The following is a 21864-nucleotide window of genomic DNA, read 5'->3' as shown; positions in this document are numbered from 1 at the left end:
GCACCAACCGGCTCAAAGCTTTTGACTGTTCCCAAGATGCTCAGTGCATCCTCCTCTATAACCCCGCTTCCATGAACAGGGAGCTCAGTTTGTAGTTGGTGCCTTCAGTAGCAGGCCACTTAACAGGGGCCTGCCTCAGGCAGCCTATTCTTAGCTATTCATTTTGACAAGAAAAGAAGAACTTGTTTTATGAGAATCTACAAGGGCTGCAGCAGGCTAGGTCTAATAGACATCTTTACTGCAGCTTCATCACTCCCAGCGGCGCTGTATACTCCCGTGCCCTGGTTGCTGGGTCACTGCAGCGGAGGCTCCGGTTTCTTCCTAAGGTCAGTCACACACACACCGCCCTTCCGGATCACGAGGCCGCTGATGAAGGGGAGCGTGGCCGTAGGGGGTGGACCGTGTGCGCACTGGCGTGGACACTGATTACTGGGCAGCCGCTCCACTAGCCACCAGGTACAGTTAAGGAGCACAGGTCTGGGGGTTTTTCTCCTATATTAAACCAATTTTGTACTGCCCGCAGCGCATTGTGATAGGTAATAGGGCCTGATTCAGGTTGGATTGCAATCACAATAAGTGATCCAACTGCAAAAATTGCTAAGAGCATACGCATGTGCCTGCATTTTCTGCGGCACCCCGCAGAGAATGCGATCGCCTCTGCCTGTCAATCGGGGCAGGGGGGGAGAGGGGGGTCAGCAACACTCCATTTCCAAGTCAGGGATGGAGCGGTGCGGGGGCAAGGCTTCAAAATGGGGTCTGCAATGGAGGAGACACAGGGGGCGTGGTCACAGCGGCTGTATGACATCACATTCAGCCGCTGTGATCACAAAAATGGTGGCGGCTTCCTGCGCGCACATACAGTCTGCACCAGCAGGAGGCTACACCATTTTTTATGATCACGCTGAACTGCAGTGCGACTGCAATTACAGCATGGTCAAGAAGGGAGGCGTCATGCTGGGTGGCCATAAGAGATGAGCGGGTTCGGTTCCTCGGAATCCGAACCCGCCCGAACTTCACCCTTTTTTGCACGGGTCCGAGCAGACTCGGATCCTCCCGCCTTGCTCGGTTAACCCGAGCGCGCCCGAACGTCATCATCCCGCTGTCGGATTCTCACGAGACTTGGATTCTATATAAGGAGCCGCGCGTCGCCGCCATTTTCACACATGCATTGAGATTGATAGGGAGAGGACGTGGCTGGCGTCCTCTCCGTTTAGATTAGAAGATAGAGACGAGTGACATTTGAATTACTACTAATTTGGGGAGCAGTTGAACTTGTCAGGAGTACTCAGTAGTGTAGAGTTTTGCTGATAGTGACCACCAGTTTTATTATTTATAATCCGTTCTCTGCCTGAAAAAAAACGATACACATACCATATCTGTGCTCAGCCTCAGTGTGCTGCATGATATATCATCTATGTATATCTGACTGTGCTGAGTGCTCACTGCTCACACAGCTTAATTGTGGGGGAGACTGGGGAGCAGTTATAGCAGGAGTACAGTGAACACTTTTGCTGCCAGTGTGACCACCAGTATATTGTCTGCCTGAAAAAGTTAAACACTCCTGTGGTGTTTTTTTTTTATTCTATAAACGCATTCTGCTGACAGTGTCCAGCAGGTCCGTCATACATATATTATATAAATATTTATCTGCAGTAGTGTTATATTTTTTTTTTCATCTTTATCATCTCTATATTAGCAGACGCAGTACGGTAGTCCACGGCTGTGGCTATCTCTGTGTCGTCAGTGCTCGTCCATAATTGTATACCTACCTACCTGTGGTGGGTTTTTTTTTTCTATCTTCTTCATACTAGTAGTTTAGGAGTCTACTGACAGTGTCCACCAGGTCCATCATTATATTATATACCTACAGTAGTAATATATTTATTATATTATCTATACTAGCAGACGCAGTACGGTAGTCCACGGCTGTGGCTATCTCTGTGTCGTCAGTGCTCGTCCATAATTGTATACCTACCTACCTGTGGTGGGTTTTTTTTTTATCTTCTTCATACTAGTAGTTTAGCAGTCTGCTGACAGTGTCCACCAGGTCCGTCATTATATTATATACCTACAGTAGTAATATATTTATTATATTATCTATACTAGCAGACGCAGTACGGTAGTCCACGGCTGTACCTACCTCTGTGTCGTCAGTGCTCGTCCATAATTGTATACCTACCTGTGGTGGGTTTTTTTTTTCTATCTTCTTCATACTAGTAGTTTAGGAGTCTGCTGACAGTGTCCACCAGGTCCGTCATTATATTATATACCTACAGTAGTAATATATTTAGTATATTATCTATACTAGCAGACGCAGTACGGTAGTTCACGGCTGTACCTACCTCTGTGTCGTCACTCGTCCATAATTGTATACCTAACTGTGGTGGGTTTTTTTTTCTATCTTCTTCATACTAGTAGTTTAGCAGTCTGCTGACAGTGTCCACCAGGTCCGTCATTATATTATATATACCTACAGTAGTTATATATATTTTTTTTTATATCATTAATTATCATCTCTATACTAGCAGACGCAGTACGGTAGTCCACGGCTGTGGCTATCTCTGTGTCGTCAGTGCTCGTCCATAATTGTATACCTACCTACCTGTGGTGGAAGTTTTTTTCTATCTTCTTCATACTAGTAGTTTAGCAGTCTGCTGACAGTGTCCACCAGGTCCGTCATTATATTATATATACCTACAGTAGTTATATATATATTTTTTTTATATCATTAATTATCATCTCTATACTAGCAGACGCAGTACGGTAGTCCACGGCTGTAGCTACCTCTGTGTCGTCAGTCACTCGTCATCCATAAGTATACTAGTATCCATCCATCTCCATTGTTTACCTGAGGTGCCTTTTAGTTGTGCCTATTAAAATATGGAGAACAAAAATGTTGAGGTTCCAAAAATAGGGAAAGATCAAGATCCACTTCCACCTCGTGCTGAAGCTGCTGCCACTAGTCATGGCCGAGACGATGAAATTCCATCAACGTCGTCTGCCAAGGCCGATGCCCAATGTCATAGTACAGAGCATGTAAAATCCAAAACACAAAAGATCAGTAAAAAAAGGACTCAAAAATCTAAATAAAAATCGTCGGAGGAGAAGCGTAAACTTGCCAATATGCCATTTACCACACGGAGTGGCAAGGAACGGCTGAGGCCCTGGCCTATGTTCATGGCTAGTGGTTCAGCTTCACATGAGGATGGAAGCACTCAGCCTCTCGCTAGAAAAATGAAAAGACTTAAGCTGGCAAAAGCACAGCAAAGAACTGTGCGTTCTTCAAAATCACAAATCCACAAGGAGAGTCCAATTGTGTCGGTTGCGATGCCTGACCTTCCCAACACTGGACGTGAAGAGCATGCACCTTCCACCATTTGCATGCCCCCTGCAAGTGCTGGAAGGAGCACCCGCAGTCCAGTTCCTGATAGTCAGATTGAAGATGTCAGTGTTGAAGTACACCAGGATGAGGAGGATATGGGTGTTGCTGGCGCTGGGGAGGAAATTGACAAGGAGGATTCTGATGGTGAGGTGGTTTGTTTAAGTCAGGCACCCGGCGAGACACCTGTTGTCCGTGGGAGGAATATGGCCATTGACATGCCTGGTGAAAATACCAAAAAAATCAGCTCTTCGGTGTGGAAGTATTTCAACAGAAATGCGGACAACAGGTGTCAAGCCGTGTGTTGCCTTTGTCAAGCTGTAATAAGTAGGGGTAAGGACGTTAACCACCTCGGAACATCCTCCCTTATACGTCACCTGCAGCGCATTCATCATAAGTCAGTGACAAGTTCAAAAACTTTGGGCGACAGCGGAAGCAGTCCACTGACCAGTAAATCCCTTCCTCTTGTAACCAAGCTCACGCAAACCACCCCACCAACTCCCTCAGTGTCAATTTCCTCCTTCCCCAGGAATGCCAATAGTCCTGCAGGCCATGTCACTGGCAATTCTGACGAGTTCTCTCCTGCCTGGGATTCCTCCGATGCATCCTTGAGTGTAACGCCTACTGCTGCTGGCGCTGCTGTTGTTGCTGCTGGGAGTCGATGGTCATCCCAGAGGGGAAGTCGTAAGACCACTTTTACTACTTCCACCAAGCAATTGACTGTCCAACAGTCCTTTGCAAGGAAGATGAAATATCACAGCAGTCATCCTGCTGCAAAGCGGATAACTGAGGCCTTGGCTTCCTGGGCAGTGAGAAACGTGGTTCCGGTATCCATCATTACTTCAGAGCCAACTATAGACTTGATTGAGGTACTGTGTCCCCGGTACCAAATACCATCTAGGTTCCATTTCTCTAGGCAGGCGATACCGAAAATGTACACAGACCTCAGAAAAAGACTCACCAGTGTCCTAAAAAATGCAGTTGTACCCAATGTCCACTTAACCACGGACATGTGGACAAGTGGAGCAGGGCAGACTCAGGACTATATGACTGTGACAGCCCACTGGGTAGATGTATTGACTCCCGCCGCAAGAACAACAGCGGCGGCACCAGTAGCAGCATCTCGCAAACGCCAACTCTTTCCTAGGCAGGCTACGCTTTGTATCACCGCTTTCCAGAATACGCACACAGCTGAAAACCTCTTACGGCAACTGAGGAAGATCATCACAGAATGGCTTACCCCAATTGGACTCTCCTGTGGATTTGTGGCATCGGACAACGCCAGCAATATTGTGCGTGCATTATATCTGGGCAAATTCCAGCACGTCCCATGTTTTGCACATACCTTGAATTTGGTGGTGCAGAATTATTTAAAAAACGACAGGGGCGTGCAAGAGATGCTGTCGGTGGCCACAAGAATTGCGGGACACTTTCGGCGTACAGGCACCACGTACAGAAGACTGGAGCAACACCAAAAACGCCTGAACCTGCCCTGCCATCATCTGAAGCAAGAAGTGGTAACGAGGTGGAATTCAACCCTCTATATGCTTCAGAGGATGGAGGAGCAGCAAAAGGCCATTCAAGCCTATACATCTGACCACGATATAGGAGGTGGAATGCACCTGTCTCAAGCGCAGTGGAGAATGATTTCAACGTTGTGCAAGGTTCTGCAACCTTTTGAACTTGCCACACGTGAAGTCAGTTCAGACACTGCCAGCCTGAGTCAGGTCATTCCCGTCATCAGGCTTTTGCAGAAGAAGCTGGAGACATTGAAGGAGGAGCTAAGACAGAGCGATTCCGCTAGGCATGTGGGACTTGTGGATGGAGCCCTTCATTCGCTTAACCAGGATTCACGGGTGGTCAATCTGTTGAAATCAGAGCACTACATTTTGGCCACCGTGCTCGATCCTAGATTTAAAACCTACGTTGTATCTCTCTTTCCGGCAGACACAAGTCTGCAGGGGTTCAAAGACCTGCTGGTGAGAAAATTATCAAGTCAAGCGGAACTTGATCGGTCAACAGCTCCTCCTTCACATTCTCCCGCAATTGGGGGTGCGAGGAAAAGGCTCAGAATTCCGAGCCCACCCGCTGGCGGTGATGCAGGGCAGTCTGGAGCGACTGCTGATGCTGACATCTGGTCCGGACTGAAGGACCTGCCAACGATTACGGACATGTCGTCTACTGTCACTGCATATGATTCTCTCACCATTGAAAGAATGGTGGAGGATTATATGAGTGACCGCATCCAATTAGGCACGTCAGACAGTCCGTACGTATACTGGCAGGAAAAAGAGGCAATTTGGAGGCCCTTGCACAAACTGGCTTTATTCTACCTAAGTTGCCCTCCCACAAGTGTGTACTCCGAAAGAGTGTTTAGTGCCGCCGCTCACCTTGTCAGCAATCGGCGTACGAGGTTACTTCCAGAAAATGTGGAGAAGATGATGTTCATTAAAATGAATTATAATCAATTTCTCCGTGGAGACATTGACCAGCAGCAATTGCCTCCACAAAGTACACAGGGAGCTGAGATGGTGGATTCCAGTGGGGACGAATTGATAATCTGTGAGGAGGGGGATGTACACGGTGATGAATCGAAGGATGATGATGAGGTGGACATCTTGCCTCTATAGAGCCAGTTTGTGCAAGGAGAGATTAATTGCTTCTTTTTTGGTGGGGGTCCAAACCAACCCGTCATTTCAGTCACAGTCGTGTGGCAGACCCTGTCACTGAAATGATGGGTTGGTTAAAGTGTGCATGTCCTGTTTATACAACATAAGGGTGGGTGGGAGGGCCCAAGGCAATTCCACCTTGCACCTCTTTTTTCTTTTATTTTTCTTTGCATCATGTGCTGTTTGGGGAGTGTTTTTTGGAAGGGCCATCCTGCGTGACACTGCAGTGCCACTCCTAGATGGGCCAGGTGTTTGTGTCGGCCACTTGGGTCGCTGAGCTTAGTCACACAGCTACCTCATTGCGCCTCTTTTTTTCTTTGCGTCATGTGCTGTTTGGGGAGTGTTTTTTGGAAGGGCAATCCTGCGTGACACTGCAGTGACACTCCTAGATGGGCCAGGTGTTTGTGTCGTCCACTTGGGTCGCTGAGCTTAGTCACACAGCTACCTCATTGCGCCTCTTTTTTTCTTTGCGTCATGTGCTGTTTGGGGAGTGTTTTTTGGAAGGGCCATCCTGCGTGACACTGCAGTGCCACTCCTAGATGGGCCAGGTGTTTGTGTCGGCCACTTGGGTCGCTGAGCTTAGTCACACAGCTACCTCATTGCGCCTCTTTTTTTCTTTGCGTCATGTGCTGTTTGGGGAGTGTTTTTGGAAGGGCCATCCTGCGTGACACTGCAGTGCCACTCCTAGATGGGCCAGGTGTTTGTGTCGGCCACTTGGGTCGCTGAGCTTAGTCACACAGCTACCTCATTGCGCCTCTTTTTTTCTTTGCGTCATGTGCTGTTTGGGGAGTGTTTTTTGGAAGGGCCATCCTGCGTGACACTGCAGTGCCACTCCTAGATGGGCCAGGTGTTTGTGTCGGCCACTTGGGTCGCTGAGCTTAGTCACACAGCTACCTCATTGCGCCTCTTTTTTTCTTTGCGTCATGTGCTGTTTGGGGAGTGTTTTTTGGAAGGGCCATCATGCGTGACACTGCAGTGCCACTCCTAGATGGGCCAGGTGTTTGTGTCGGCCACTTGGGTCACTGAGCTTAGTCATCCAGCGACCTCGGTGCAAATTTTAGGACTAAAAATAATATTGTGAGGTGTGAGGTGTTAAGAATAGACTGAAAATGAGTTGAAATTATGGTTATTGAGGTTAATAATACTTTGGGATCAAAATGACTCCCAAATTCTATGATTTAAGCTGTTTTTTAGGGTTTTTTGAAAAAAACACCCGAATCCAAAACACACCCGAATCCGACAAAAAAAATTCGGTGAGGTTTAGCCAAAACGCGTTCGAACCCAAAACACGGCCGCGGAACCGAACCCAAAACCAAAACACAAAACCCGAAAAATTTCCGGTGCACATCTCTAGTGGCCATGCCATGTCACTGTGCAGGAGCCAGCACCGCTCACACACTAGTCCCCGGTGCAGCCCCCAACCCCCGGGACACCCGGAGCAACAAAATGTAGATTCAGGCCACCAGGCAACGCCCCTACCTATGAAACCATGCCTCCTTTTTACCATTGCGCTGCTTATCTGCGCGCACTGCATTACAATCTCCCTCGCCACCTCTCTGGGTGTCACCAGTGATAGTGACACCTCTGCCATGCTTGTAGCAGCTGGTCCTAAGATCTACGCCTCAAGCCCTGAGTGTTTGCCCTTGTGACTTGTTGATCATCATAGCAAAGCAGATGCTTACAGAAAACTGCAGGGGCTTAGATTGAAAATAAAAAAATTTGATGGGTATAAGGTAGAGAGGAGCGGGTTCGGTTCTCCGAGAACCGAATTCCCCACGAACTCCACGTGGTTTACACTGGTACGAGGCAGGCTCGGTTGTTCCCGCCTGACTCGGAAAACCTGAACAAGGGAAAATGTCATCATCCCGCTGTCGGATTCTCGCGAGATTCGGATTCCATATAAAGAGCTGCGCGTTGCCGCCATTTTTACTCGTGCATTGAAGAGAGAGCGGAGAGGACGTGGCTATGTTCTCTCAGTGGAAATCTCAATATCAGTGCTCAGTATCAGTGGATACTTATTGCTGCTCAGTAATACTAGTAGTGTGTCTCTCCTGCTCAGTGTCAGTTCTCAGTAGTATCCTCATCAGTGCTCAGTATCACTGCTCATTGTCTTGTGCTGCATTGTTGTGCTCAGCATACTACAGTACATTACTAATAGTCCAGTGCTGCATCTTGCTGCTCAGTGTCAGTTCTAGTATCCTCATCAGTGCTCACTATCCCTGCTCATTGCATTGTGGTGTTCTGTATACTACAGTAACATAGTAATATAGTAACATATAGTAACAAAGTTTTTGAGGTTGAATAGAGGCAAATTGCCCATCGTGTTCAACCTGTTTTAAGTTGTGATGATTCTACATACTTGCTGAATAATGTTTTATGACTAGTTAGCTACTACAACTCATGTTACCCCCGGATTAACCATGTTGATATTTTAAGTATTATAACCTTGGATAGCTTTTTCATTCAGAAATGTATCCATTCCTTTTTTAAATCCAATTACAGAGTCCGCCATTACCACCTTCCCTGGCAGGGAATTCCACATCCTGATTGCCCTAACAGTGAAGATCATAGTATCTCACCTGGCAGGTAAGTAGGAGTTGGGCCAGAGCTGTGGAGGATTGCTGCTCGGGCACCCCCTGTCAAGTGAAGGAGATCCAACTGAGGCAGCACAAGGGAACTCTCGAAAGAAGAACAAGGCTAGAGGAAGATCTGAGACAAAGAAATCTGACTTTTACCAGAGCTGACCAGAGGAAAGCACAAACACAGTCCCCCACTACCACAAATAATGCAGTCGAGTTTCCCACATTTGGGGAAATCACAGGGGTCAGCATACCCAGAATGCAATGAATGAACCTCACCCTGGGAGAACAATCTTCATGACCATGGTATCGCCTATGCAAAATAAGTATGATTTGGGATAGGGCTGGGGAGGGCCGCTGCTCAGGCACATCTCTGTCAAGTAAAGGAGATTCAACTGAGGCAGCACAAGGGAAATCTCATCTGGGGACAACAACTGCAGGGAGAACACATATTTTCAGATGAACATGGGAGGGCAGAAGGCTGCCTAATACTGAAGCACCCCCAAACAACAAACCAAATGCAACAACTAGTACAAGCATTCCTGGGGGAAGTTCTGCAGAAGACGGATTTGCATACGGTGATGTCATCCAAGCAGTGGGCCAAAGTTGGCTGGAACCCTCATCTGCATATGAAAAGAGAAAAGGGGTATGCAGGGCATGGCGGCCTTTTGCGGCGCTTGGATGACCCTTAGTTCGCATTAAACACCCCCACCCTCCTTCGGTGTGGGGCTCATGTTGCCAATGCCCCAGCCCCTGAAGCATTCAAGCTGATTTCTTACAGCAGCTTGGCACTGTAACAGCTCCAGAGCTGCTCTGTAAGGCAAGTAAAAGGGTGTGTAGTTTGCATTGTGCATTGGAAGGCACAAAGTAAGCAGACAGGAGGAGAAGTCAGGATAGTGCACAAGGGTATAAAAGGGAGGGGCTCAAGAAAAAAGAAGTGGAAACAGACAGCAAACTAGGCTGGAGAGAGACCTGAGACAAAGAGATCTGAATTATACGAGAGCCGACCAGGGGAAACACAAATTATGCAGTCAAGTTTCCCACATTTGGGGAAATCGCAGGGGCAGCACACCCAGAGTGCAATGGGTGAGCCTTGCCCTGGGAGAAGCACCTTCATGATCATAGTATCTCACCTGGCAGGTAAGTAGGAGTTGGGCTTGAGCTGGGGAGGGTCGCTGCTCGGGCACCCCCCTGTCAAGTGAAGGAGATCCAACTGAGGCAGCACAAGGGAACTCTCGAAAGAAGAACAAGGCTAGAGGAAGATCTGAAACAAAGAAATCTGACTTTTACCAGAGCTGACCAGAGGAAAACACAAACACAGTCCCCCACTACCACAAATAATGCAGTCGAGTTACCCACATTTGGGGAAATCACAGGGGTCAGCATACCCAGAATGCAATGAATGAACCTCACCCTGGGAGAATAATCTTCATGACCATGGTATCTCCTATGCAAAATAAGTATGATTTGGGATAGGGCTGGGGAGGGCCGCTGCTCAGGCACATCTCTGTCAAGTAAAGGAGATTCAACTGAGGCAGCACAAGGGAACTCTCATCTGGGACAACAACTGCAGGGAGAACACATATTTTCAGATGAACATGGGAGGGCAGAAGGCTGCCTAATACTGAAGCACCCCCAAACAACAAACCAAATGCAACAACTAGTGCAAGCATTCCTGGGGGAAGGCCTGCCGCAGATTGATTTGCATATGGTGATGTCATCCAAGCAGTGGGTCAAAGTTGGCTTCAACCTTCGTCTGCATATGAAAAGAGAAAAGGGGCGTGCAGGGCATGGCGGCCTTTTGCGGTGCTTGGATGACCCTTAGTTTGCATTAAACACCCCCACCCTCCTTCGGTGTGGGTCTCATGTTGGCCATGCCCCAGCCCCTGAAGCATTCAAGCTGATTTCTTGCAGCAGCTTGGCACTGTAACAGCTCCAGAGCTGCTCTGTAATGCAAGTAAAAGGGTGTGGGCCCTGCAGCACTACCTGTAGTTTGCATTGTGCATTGGAAGGCACAAAGTAAGCAGACAGGAGGAGAAGTCAGGATAGTGCACAAGGGTATAAAAGGGAGGGGCTCAAGAAAAAAGAAGTGGAAACAGACAGCAAACTAGGCTGTAGAGAGACCTGAGACAAAGAGATCTGAATTATACGAGAGCCGACCAGGGGAAACACAAATTCTGCAGTCAAGTTTCCCACATTTGGGGAAATCGCAGGGGCAGCACACCCAGAGTGCAATGGGTGAGCCTTGCCCTGGGAGAAGCACCTTCATGATCATAGTATCTCACCTGGCAGGTAAGTAGGAGTTGGGCTAGAGCTGGGGAGGGTCGCTGCTCGGGCACCCCCCTGTCAAGTGAAGGAGATCCAACTGAGGCAGCACAAGGGAACTCTCGAAAGAAGAACAAGGCTAGAGGAAGATCTGAGACAAAGAAATCTGACTTTTACCAGAGCTGACCAGAGGAAAACACAAACACAGTCCCCCACTACAACAAATAATGCAGTCGAGTTACCCACATTTGGGGAAATCACAGGGGTCAGCATACCCAGAATGCAATGAATGAACCTCACCCTGGGAGAACAATCTTCATGACCATGGTATCTCCTATGCAAAATAAGTATGATTTGGGATAGGGCTGGGGAGGGCCGCTGCTCAGGCACATCTCTGTCAAGTAAAGGAGATTCAACTGAGGCAGCACAAGGGAACTCTCATCTGGGGACAACAACTGCAGGGAGAACACATATTTTCAGATGAACATGGGAGGGAAGAAGGCTGCCTAATACTGAAGCACCCCCAAACAACAAACCAAATGCAACAACTAGTGCAAGCATTCCTGGGGGAAGGCCTGCAGCAGATGGATTTGCATATGGTGATGTCATCCAAGCAGTGGGTCAAAGTTGGCTTCAACCCTCGTCTGCATGTGAAAAGAGAAAAGGGGCGTGCAGGGCATGGCGGCCTTTTGCGGCGCTTGGATGACCCCTAGTCCGCATTAAACACCTCCACCCTCCTTCGGTGTGGGGCTCATGTTGGCTATGCCTCAGCCCCTGAAGCATTCAAGCTGATTTCTTGCAGTAGCTGGGCTCTGTAACAGCTCCAGAGCTGCTCTGTACGGCAAGTAAAAGGGTGTGGGCCCTGCAGCACTACCTGTAGTTTGCATTGTGCATTGGAAGGCACAAAGTAAGCAGACGGGAGAAGTCAGGATAGTGCGCAAGGGCATAGAAGGGAGCAGCTCAAGAAAAGAGAAGTGGAAACAGACAGCAAACTAGGCTGGAGAGAGACCTGAGACAAAGAGATCTGAATTATACGAGAGCCGACCAGGGGAAACACAAATTATGCAGTCAAGTTTCCCACATTTGGGGAAATCGCAGGAGCAGCACACCCAGAGTGCAATGGGTGAGCCTTGCTGTCACGTTTGAATAGAGAAAGGAGGATCACAAATTATATGTGATCTAAGGTGTGGTGATTACCTGCAGGAATAATCACCAATAATGTTTTCAAGTGACTGTATATATATAATTTTGTATTCTTTCAGCCGAGATGTGACAACATGGCTGACATGCAATGTCCTGCATTTGACCCCCATAGGTCCAGGCCAAGAGAGATCTGCAGTCCATTTAAAGTAATCCAAAACTGGGATTGATATTTTAGCTTTTATTTTTACTTAAAGTACAATAACTTTTACCATTTTAATTTGTTTTAATAGTATATTGACAGTATTGTTTTCTTTCAAAAATCCACTTAATTTTCTTTACCCTATTATTAAAATGGTAATTGACAAAAACAAACTACATTGTCACCAGAAGAGCAATACAAAATGTACAAGTGATATATTAAAATCATCTTTCCAGCTTGAATTTCAATGATGCATTGGGGCAACAATTTTGTGAGAAACATCTTCACCCTTAAATAAAGATTTTCTTAATTCCTTACCTGTGTGCTAATTAGATATCACCTTGTTTTCACATTAAACAGACTTCCACATGAGAAAGCAGCATGAGAATGCTTATTAGCCTTTGTCAGTAAGTACTTTCGCAAAGTGTCGCTGTGGCGCAATCAGTTAGTGTGTACGGCTATTAACCAAAAGGTTTGTGGTTCAATCCCACCCAGGGATGTAATTGACCTTGTTATCAGATTTTGGTGATCTTTAAGTAGACAAGTCAAAATTTCGAAAACCCCTGTTATGGTGTAGGGTACCTGGCCTTCTTGCTGCAATTGTTCATGCCGTTGGCTTGTGTTCTGTTGAATGCCACGTTCTGCCACGTTCTGCGGCATGCTTAAGGTGTGAGCTGGTAAGATGCTCACCTTAGTTTAACAATAAATCCTTTCCTCGAAATGTCCGTCTCCCTGGGCACAGTTCCTATAACTGGAGTCTGGAGGAGGGGCATAGAGGGAGGAGCCAGTTCACACCCTTTGAAAGTCTTAAAGTGCCCATGTCTCTTGCGGATCCCGTCTATACCCCATGGTTCTTAATGTGACCCCAGCATCCTTTACGGACTAAGAGAAAAGGATGCCCTTGTGTACTATCCTGACTTCTCCTCCCGTCTGCCTACTTTGTGCCTTCCAACGCACAATGCGAACTACAGGTGGTGCTGCAGGGCCCACACCCTTTTACTTGCCTTACAGAGCAGCTCTAGAGCTGTTACAGTGCCCAGCTGCTGCAAGAAATCAGCATGAATGCTTCAGGGGATGGGGCATGGCCAACATGAGCCCCACACCAAAGGAGGGTGGGGGTGTTTAATGCGAACTAGGGGTCATCCAAGCACTGCAAAAGGCCGCCATGCCCTGCATGCCCCTTTTCTCTTTTTATATGCAGATGAGGGTTCCAGCCAACTTTGGCCCACTGCTTGGATGACATCACCGTATGCAAATCCGTCTGCTGCAGACCTTCCCCCAGGAATGCTTGTACTAGTTGTTGGATATGGTTTGATATTTGATGGTGCTTCAGTATTAGGCAGCCTTCCGCCCTCCCATGTTCATCTGAAAAGATGTGGTCTCCCTGCAGTTGTTGTCCCCAAACGAGAGTTCCCTTGTGCTTCCTCAGTTGAATCTCCTTAACTTGACGGGGGAGGGGCTGCCCGAGCTGCCACCCTCCCCAGCCCTATCCCAACTCATACTTATTTTACATATTAGATCTCTTGATCATGTAGATTGTTCTCACAGGGTGAGGTTCATCCATTATATTTTAAAATAGGAAGGTACAAATTACATATTTGAATTGCATCTATGTGCTGGATTCAAATGCCCCCCCCCCTTCCTTTCTCAATTGTGCCCGTCAGCAGCTATTCTAAGGTTGCTGCCAATGGGTGTGACACATTAATTTCTTCTGTGGGGTACACTGGACTCCACAAGGATTCACATTGGGGTGTAGAGTAGGATCTTGATCTGAGGCACCAACCGGCTCAAAGCTTTTGACTGTTCCCAAGATGCTCAGCGCATCCTCCTCTATAACCCCGCTTCCATGAACAGGGAGCTCAGTTTGTAGTTGGTGCCTTCAGTAGCAGGCCACTTAACAGGGGCCTGCCTCAGGCAGCCTATTCTTAGCTATTAATTTTGACAAGAAAAGAAGAACTTGTTTTATGAGAATCTACAAGGGCTGCAGCAGGCTAGGTCTAATAGACATCTTTACTGCAGCTTCATCACTCCCAGCGGCGCTGTATACTCCCGTGCCCTGGTTGCTGGGTCACTGCAGCGGAGGCTCCGGTTTCTTCCTAAGGTCAGTCACACACACACCGCCCTTCCGGATCACGAGGCCGCTGATTAAGGGGAGCGTGGCCGTAGGGGGTGGGCCGTGTGCGCACTGGGGTGGACACTGATTACTGGGCAGCCGCTCCACTAGCCACCAGGTACAGTTAAGGAGCACAGGTCTGGGGGTTTTTCTCCTATATTAACCCAATTTTGTACTGCCCGCAGCGCTATGTGATAGGTAATAGGGCCTGATTCAGGTTGGATTGCAATCACAATAAGCAATCCAACTGCAAAAATTGCTAAGAGCATACGCATGTGCCTGCATGCGATCGCCTCTGCCTGTCAATCGGGGCAGGGGGGGAGAGTGGGGTCAGCAACACTCCATTTCCAAGTCAGGGATGGAGCAGTGCGGGGGCAAGGCTTCAAAATGGGGTCTGCAATGGAGGAGACACAGGGGGCGTGGTCACAGCGGCTGTATGACATCACATTCAGCCGCTGTGATCACAAAAATGGTGGCGGCTTCCTGCGCGCACATACAGTCTGCACCAGCAGGAGGCTACACCATTGTTTATGATCACGCTGAACTGCAGTGCGACTGCAATTACAGCATGGTCAAGAAGGGAGGTGTCATACTGGGTGGCCATGCCCTGTCACTGTGCAGGAGCCAGCACCGCTTACACACTAGTCCCCGGGTGCAGCCCCCAACCCCCGGGACACCCGGAGCAACAAAATGTAGATTCAGGCCACCAGGCCACGCCCCTACCTATGAAATCATGCCTCCTTTTTACCATTGCGCTGCTTATTTGCACGCACTGCATTACAATCTCCCTCGTTACCTCTCTGGGTGTCACCAGTGATAGTGACACCTCTGCCATGCTTGTAGCAGCTGGTCCAAAGATCTATGCCTCAAGCCCTGAGTGTTTGCCCTTGTGACTTGTTGATCATCATAGCGAAGCAGATGCTTACAGAAAACTGCAGGGGCTTAGATTGAAAATAAAAAAAATTGATGGGTATAAGGTAGAGAGGAGCGGGTTCGGTTCTCCGAGAACCGAATTCCCCACGAACTCCACGTGGTTTACACTGGTCTGAGGCAGGCTCGGTTGTTCCCGCCTGACTCGGAAAACCTGAACAAGGGAAAATGTCATCATCCCGCTGTCGGATTCTCGCGAGATTCGGATATTATATATAGAGCTGCGCGTTGCCGCCATTTTTACTCGTGCATTGAAGAGAGAGCGGAGAGGACGTGGCTATGTTCTCTCAGTGGAAATCTCAATATCAGTGCTCAGTATCAGTGGTTACTTATTGCTGCTCAGTAATACTAGTAGTGTGTCTCTCCTGCTCAGTGTCAGTTCTCAGTAGTATCCTCATCAGTGCTCAGTATCACTGCTCATTGTCTTGTGCTGCATTGTGGTGCTCAGCATACTACAGTACATTACTAATAGTCCAGTGCTGCATCTTGCTGCTCAGTGTCAGTTCTAGTATCCTCATCAGTGCTCACTATCACTGCTCATTGCATTGTGGTGTTCTGTATACTACAGTAATATAGTAACATATAGTAACATAGTTTTTGAGGTTGAATAGAGGCAAATTGCCCATCGTGTTCAACCTGTTTTAAGTTGTGATGATTCTACATACTTGCTGAATAATGTTTTATGACTAGTTAACTACTATAACTCATGTTACCCCCGGATTAACCATGTTGATATTTTAAGTATTATAACCTTGGATAGCTTTTTCATTCAGAAATGTATCCATTCCTTTTTTAAATCCAATTACAGAGTCCGCCATTACCACCTTCCCTGGCAGGGAATTCCACATCCTGATTGCCCTAACAGTGAAGAACCCTTTCCTCCATTGCATTCTGAATTTCCTCCAGTCGCAGCGAGTGACCACGTGTTCTTTTATTAAATAATTCCTCTGATAACTCTTTGTTATGTATCTTTACATATTTGAAGATATTAATAATATCTCCTCTTAGGCACCTCTTTTCTAGTGTATACATATTCAGCCTAGTAAGTCTTGGGTATGGGTGAAGATGTTTCTCACAAAATTGTTGCACCAAAGCATCATTGAAATTCAAGCTGGAAAGATGATTTTAATATATCACTTGTACATTTTGTACTGCTCTTCTGGTGACAATGTAGTTTGTTTTTGTCAATTACCATTTTAATAATAGGGTAAAGAAAATTAAGTGGATTTTTGAAAGAAAACAATACTGTCAATATACTATTAAAACAAATTAAAATGGTAAAAGTTATTGTACTTTAAGTAAAAATAAAAGAGCCAAAATATCAATCCCAGTTTTGGATTACTTTAATTAACAAAAAACAATGCATATAGCAGAGGATAGTTTCAATCTGCCTACCTCTGGGTTATGGGCCCAGCATGCTTCCGTTGCAGTACTCTGCTGCTCATGTAAGTGCAAGAGATCCTGAAGCACTCACTCATCATGGGAAAGTACCAATGTGTTTCTTACAAAAACTCTCCAGATTATTGACTTTTTAAAGTTTTTCTAGGAAACGTTCTAGATGAATGCTTATTAGCCTTTGTCAGTATATACTTTTACGAGGTGTCTCTGTGGTGCAATCGGTTAGCATGTTTGGCTATTAACCAAAAGGTTGGTGGTTCAATCCCACCCATGGATGTAATTGACCTTGTGATTAGATTTTGGTAATCTTTAAGTAGACAAGTCAAAATGTCAAACTCCCTTTTATGGTGTAGGGTACCTGGCCTTCTCTGATGTAATCAGAGTTAGATTTGATTAAGTGATTTTATAAAAAACAGCTAGGAAGCACAATTTAGCAGTGGGTTGCAGAGAAAAAAAACTATGCTGGCAGAAAAGTCCAATTGAGTGATTAAACAGCTCTTCATTTTCTGATTTTATGTTTATGCTAACAAATTTGCTCTCTGAAAAGTGTCCACAAAGTAAAGTCTCTGATTAACACCTTTGTAGGAATGGTTTTTCACCTATTACTGAATTAAACTTGCTTCATTGGAAAGGCAGCAAGATGCATCCTCATTTCAATGTCTACTGAAATAATACAGGTTGACACCAGGAAACATAAACGTCACTGCATCCTTGCTGCTTCCTCATGGGGAAGTCTGTTTAATGTGAAAACAAGGTGATATCTAATCAGCACACAGGTAAGGAATTAAGAAAATCTTTCTTTATGGGTGAAGATGTTTCTCACAAAATTGTTGCACCAAAGCATCATTGAAATTCAAGCTGGAATGATGATTTTAATATATCACTTGTACATTTTGTACTGCTCTTCTGGTGACAATGTAGTTTGTTTTTGTCAATTACCATTTTAATAATAGGGTAAAGAAAATTAAGTGGATTTTTGAAAGAAAACAATACTGTCAATATACTATTAAAACAAATTAAAATGGTAAAAGTTATTGTACTTTAAGTAAAAATAAAAGAGCCAAAATATCAATCCCAGTTTTGGATTACTTTAATTAACAAAAAACAATGCATATAGCAGAAGATAGTTTCAATCTGCCTACCTCTGGGTTATGGGCCCAGCATGCTTCCATTGCAGTACTCTGCTGCTCATGTAAGTGCAAGAGATCCTGAAGCACTCACTCATCATGGGAAAGTAGCAATGTGTTTCTTACAAAAACTCTCCAGATTATTGACTTTTTAAAGTTTTTCTAGGAAACGTTCTAGATGAATGCTTATTAGCCTTTGTCAGAATGGACTTTTACGAGGTGTCTCTGTGGTGCAATCGGTTAGCATGTTTGGCTATTAACCAAAAGGTTGGTGGTTCAATCCCACCCAGGGATGTAATTGACCTTGTGATCAGATTTTGGTGATCTTTAAGTAGACAAGTCAAAATTTCAAACCCCCTCTTATGGTGTAGGGTACCTGGCCTTCTCTGATGTAATCAGAGTTAGATTTGATTAAGTGATTTTATAAAAAACAGCTAGGAAGCACAATTTAGCAGTGGGTTGCAGAGAAAAAAAAATTATGCTGGCAGAAAAGTCCAATTGAGTGATTAAACAGCTCTTCATTTTCTGACTTTATTTTTATGCTAACAAATTTGCTCTCTGAAAAGTGTCCACAAAGCCAAGTCTCTGATTAACACCTTTGTAGGAATGTTTTTTCACCTATTACTGAATTAAACTTGCTACATTGGAAAGGCAGCAAGATGCATCCTCATTTCAATGTCTACTGAAATAATACAGGTTGACACCAGGAAACATAAACGTTACTGCATCCTTGCTGCTTTCTCATGTGGAAGTCTGTTTAATGTGAAAACAAGGTAATATCTAATCAGCACACAGATAAGGAATTAAGAAAATCTTTCTTTATGGGTGAAGATGTTTCTCACAAAATTGTTGTCCCAATGCATCATTGAAATTCAAGATGGAAGATGATTTTAATATATCACTTGTACATTTTGCATTGCTCTTCTGGTGACAGATTTCCCCAAATGTGGGAAACTTGACTGCATAATTTGTGTTTCCCCTGGTCGGCTCTCGTATAATTCAGATCTCTTTGTCTCAGGTCTCTCTCCAGCCTAGTTTGCTGTCTGTTTCCACTTCTCTTTTCTTGAGCTGCTCCCTTCTATGCCCTTGCGCACTATCCTGACTTCTCCCGTCTGCTTACTTTGTGCCTTCCAATGCACAATGCAAACTACAGGTAGTGCTGCAGGGCCCACACCCTTTTACTTGCCGTACAGAGCAGCTCTAGAGCTGTTACAGTGCCCAGCTGCTGCAAGAAATCAGCTTGTATGCTTCAGGGGCTGGGGCATAGCCAACATGAGCCCCACACCGAAGGAGGGTGGAGGTGTTTAATGCGAACTAGGGGTCATCCAAGCGCCGCAAAAGGCCGCCATGCCCTGCACGCTCCTTTTCTCTTTTCATATGCAGACGAGGGTTGAAGCCAACTTTGACCCACTGCTTGGATGACATCACCATATGCAAATCCATCTGCTGCAGGCCTTCCCCCAGGAATGCTTGCACTAGTTGTTGCATTTGGTTTGTTGTTTGGGGGTGCTTCAGTATTAGGCAGCCTTCTTCCCTCCCATGTTCATCTGAAAATATGTGTTCTCCCTGCAGTTGTTGTCCCCAGATGAGAGTTCCCTTGTGCTGCCTCAGTTGAATCTCCTTTACTTGACAGAGATGTGCCTGAGCAGCGGCCCTCCCCAGCCCTATCCCAAATCATACTTATTTTGCATAGGAGATACCATGGTCATGAAGATTGTTCTCCCAGGGTGAGGTTCATTCATTGCATTCTGGGTATGCTGACCCCTGTGATTTCCCCAAATGTGGGTAACTCGACTGCATTATTTGTTGTAGTGGGGGACTGTGTTTGTGTTTTCCTCTGGTCAGCTCTGGTAAAAGTCAGATTTCTTTGTCTCAGATCTTCCTCTAGCCTTGTTCTTCTTTCGAGAGTTCCCTTGTGCTGCCTCAGTTGGATCTCCTTCACTTGACAGGGGGGTGCCCGAGCAGCGACCCTCCACAGCTCTAGCCCAACTCCTACTTACCTGCCAGGTGAGATACTATGATCATGAAGGTGCTTCTCCCAGGGCAAGGCTCACCCATTGCACTCTGGGTGTGCTGCCCCTGCGATTTCCCCAAATGTGGGAAACTTGACTGCAGAATTTGTGTTTCCCCTGGTCGGCTCTCGTATAATTCAGATCTCTTTGTCTCAGGTCTCTCTCCAGCCTAGTTTGCTGTCTGTTTCCACTTCTTTTTTCTTGAGCCCCTCCCTTTTATACCCTTGTGCACTATCCTGACTTCTCCTCCTGTCTGCTTACTTTGTGCCTTCCAATGCACAATGCAAACTACACACCCTTTTACTTGCCTTACAGAGCAGCTCTGGAGCTGTTACAGTGCCAAGCTGCTGTAAGAAATCAGCTTGAATGCTTCAGGGGCTGGGGCATTGTCAACATGAGCCCCACACCGAAGGAGGGTGGGGGTGTTTAATGCGAACTAAGGGTCATCCAAGCGCCGCAAAAGGCCGCCATGCCCTGCATACCCCTTTTCTCTTTTCATATGCAGATGAGGGTTCCAGACAACTTTGGCCCACTGCTTGGATGACATCACCGTATGCAAATCCGTCTTCTGCAGAACTTCCCCCAGGAATGCTTGTACTAGTTGTTGCATTTGGTTTGTTGTTTGGGGGTGCTTCAGTATTAGGCAGCCTTCTGCCCTCCCATGTTCATCTGAAAATATGTGTTCTCCCTGCAGTTGTTGTCCCCAGATGAGAGTTCCCTTGTGCTGCCTCAGTTGAATCTCCTTTACTTGACAGAGATGTGCCTGAGCAGCGGCCCTCCCCAGCCCTATCCCAAATCATACTAATTTTGCATAGGCGATACCATGGTCATGAAGATTGTTCTCCCAGGGTGAGGTTCATTCATTGCATTCTGGGTATGCTGACCCCTGTGATTTCCCCAAATGTGGGAAACTCGACTGCATTATTTGTGGTAGTGGGGGACTGTGTTTGTGCTTTCCTCTGGTCAGCTCTGGTAAAAGTCAGATTTCTTTGTCTCAGATCTTCCTCTAGCCTTGTTCTTCTTTCGAGAGTTCCCTTGTGCTGCCTCAGTTGGATCTCCTTCACTTGACAGGGGGTGCCCGAGCAGCAATCCTCCACAGCTCTGGCCCAACTCCTACTTACCTGCCAGGTGAGATACTATGATCTTCACTGTTAGGGCAATCAGGATGTGGAATTCCCTGCCAGGGAAGGTGGTAATGGCGGACTCTGTAATTGGATTTAAAAAAGGAATGGATACATTTCTGAATGAAAAAGCTATCCAAGGTTATAATACTTAAAATATCAACATGGTTAATCCGGGGGTAACATGAGTTGTAGTAGCTAACTAGTCATAAAACATTATTCAGCAAGTATGTAGAATCATCACAACTTAAAACAGGTTGAACACGATGGGCAATTTGCCTCTATTCAACCTCAAAAACTATGTTACTATATGTTACTATATTACTATGTTACTGTAGTATACAGAACACCACAATGCAATGAGCAGTGATAGTGAGCACTGATGAGGATACTAGAACTGACACTGAGCAGCAAGATGCAGCACTGGACTATTAGTAATGTACTGTAGTATGCTGAGCACAACAATGCAGCACAAGACAATGAGCAGTGATACTGAGCACTGATGAGGATACTACTGAGAACTGACACTGAGCAGGAGAGACACACTACTAGTATTACTGAGCAGCAATAAGTATCCACTGATACTGAGCACTGATATTGAGATTTCCACTGAGAGAACATAGCCACGTCCTCTCCGCTCTCTCTTCAATGCACGAGTAAAAATGGCGGCAACGCGCAGCTCTTTATATGGAATCCGAATCTCGCGAGAATCCGACAGCGGGATGATGACATTTTCCCTTGTTCAGGTTTTCCGAGTCAGGCGGGAACAACCGAGCCTACCTCGTACCAGTGTAAACCACGTGGAGTTCGTGGGGAATTCGGTTCTCGGAGAACCGAACCCGCTCCTCTCTACCTTATACCCATCAATTTTTTTTATTTTCAATCTAAGCCCCTGCAGTTTTCTGTAAGCATCTGCTTTGCTATGATGA

The 21864-nt window shown here is 46.2% G+C and overlaps 9 non-coding genes across 9 annotated transcripts; 4 read left to right on the top strand and 5 right to left on the bottom strand.

The window, feature by feature from the left end:
- Nucleotides 1-8793: 8793 nt before the first annotated feature.
- Nucleotides 8794-8957, bottom strand: LOC134989345 (U1 spliceosomal RNA). Its single transcript, XR_010194620.1, has one exon. It is a non-coding gene; the product is annotated as a U1 spliceosomal RNA (small nuclear RNA).
- Nucleotides 8958-9612: 655 nt separating this feature from the next.
- On the bottom strand, nucleotides 9613-9775 carry LOC134989375 (U1 spliceosomal RNA). The gene has a single exon (XR_010194647.1). It is a non-coding gene; the product is annotated as a U1 spliceosomal RNA (small nuclear RNA).
- Nucleotides 9776-9927: 152 nt separating this feature from the next.
- On the bottom strand, nucleotides 9928-10091 carry LOC134989363 (U1 spliceosomal RNA). Its single transcript, XR_010194637.1, has one exon. It is a non-coding gene; the product is annotated as a U1 spliceosomal RNA (small nuclear RNA).
- Nucleotides 10092-10764: 673 nt separating this feature from the next.
- On the bottom strand, nucleotides 10765-10927 carry LOC134989298 (U1 spliceosomal RNA). The gene has a single exon (XR_010194581.1). It is a non-coding gene; the product is annotated as a U1 spliceosomal RNA (small nuclear RNA).
- A 152-nt stretch (nucleotides 10928-11079) lies between these two features.
- On the bottom strand, nucleotides 11080-11243 carry LOC134989361 (U1 spliceosomal RNA). The gene has a single exon (XR_010194635.1). It is a non-coding gene; the product is annotated as a U1 spliceosomal RNA (small nuclear RNA).
- Nucleotides 11244-18023: 6780 nt separating this feature from the next.
- Nucleotides 18024-18097, top strand: TRNAN-AUU (transfer RNA asparagine (anticodon AUU)). Its single transcript has one exon. It is a non-coding gene; the product is annotated as a tRNA-Asn (tRNA).
- A 1381-nt stretch (nucleotides 18098-19478) lies between these two features.
- Nucleotides 19479-19642, top strand: LOC134989360 (U1 spliceosomal RNA). The gene has a single exon (XR_010194634.1). It is a non-coding gene; the product is annotated as a U1 spliceosomal RNA (small nuclear RNA).
- A 152-nt stretch (nucleotides 19643-19794) lies between these two features.
- Nucleotides 19795-19957, top strand: LOC134989297 (U1 spliceosomal RNA). Its single transcript, XR_010194580.1, has one exon. It is a non-coding gene; the product is annotated as a U1 spliceosomal RNA (small nuclear RNA).
- Nucleotides 19958-20612: 655 nt separating this feature from the next.
- On the top strand, nucleotides 20613-20776 carry LOC134989356 (U1 spliceosomal RNA). Its single transcript, XR_010194630.1, has one exon. It is a non-coding gene; the product is annotated as a U1 spliceosomal RNA (small nuclear RNA).
- The last annotated feature ends 1088 nt before the right edge of the window (nucleotides 20777-21864 follow it).

Source organism: Pseudophryne corroboree, unplaced genomic scaffold, assembly GCF_028390025.1.
Source record: "Pseudophryne corroboree isolate aPseCor3 unplaced genomic scaffold, aPseCor3.hap2 scaffold_1106, whole genome shotgun sequence".
Lineage (NCBI taxonomy): Eukaryota > Metazoa > Chordata > Amphibia > Anura > Myobatrachidae > Pseudophryne > Pseudophryne corroboree.
This window is presented reverse-complemented; position numbering and strand designations above follow the sequence as displayed.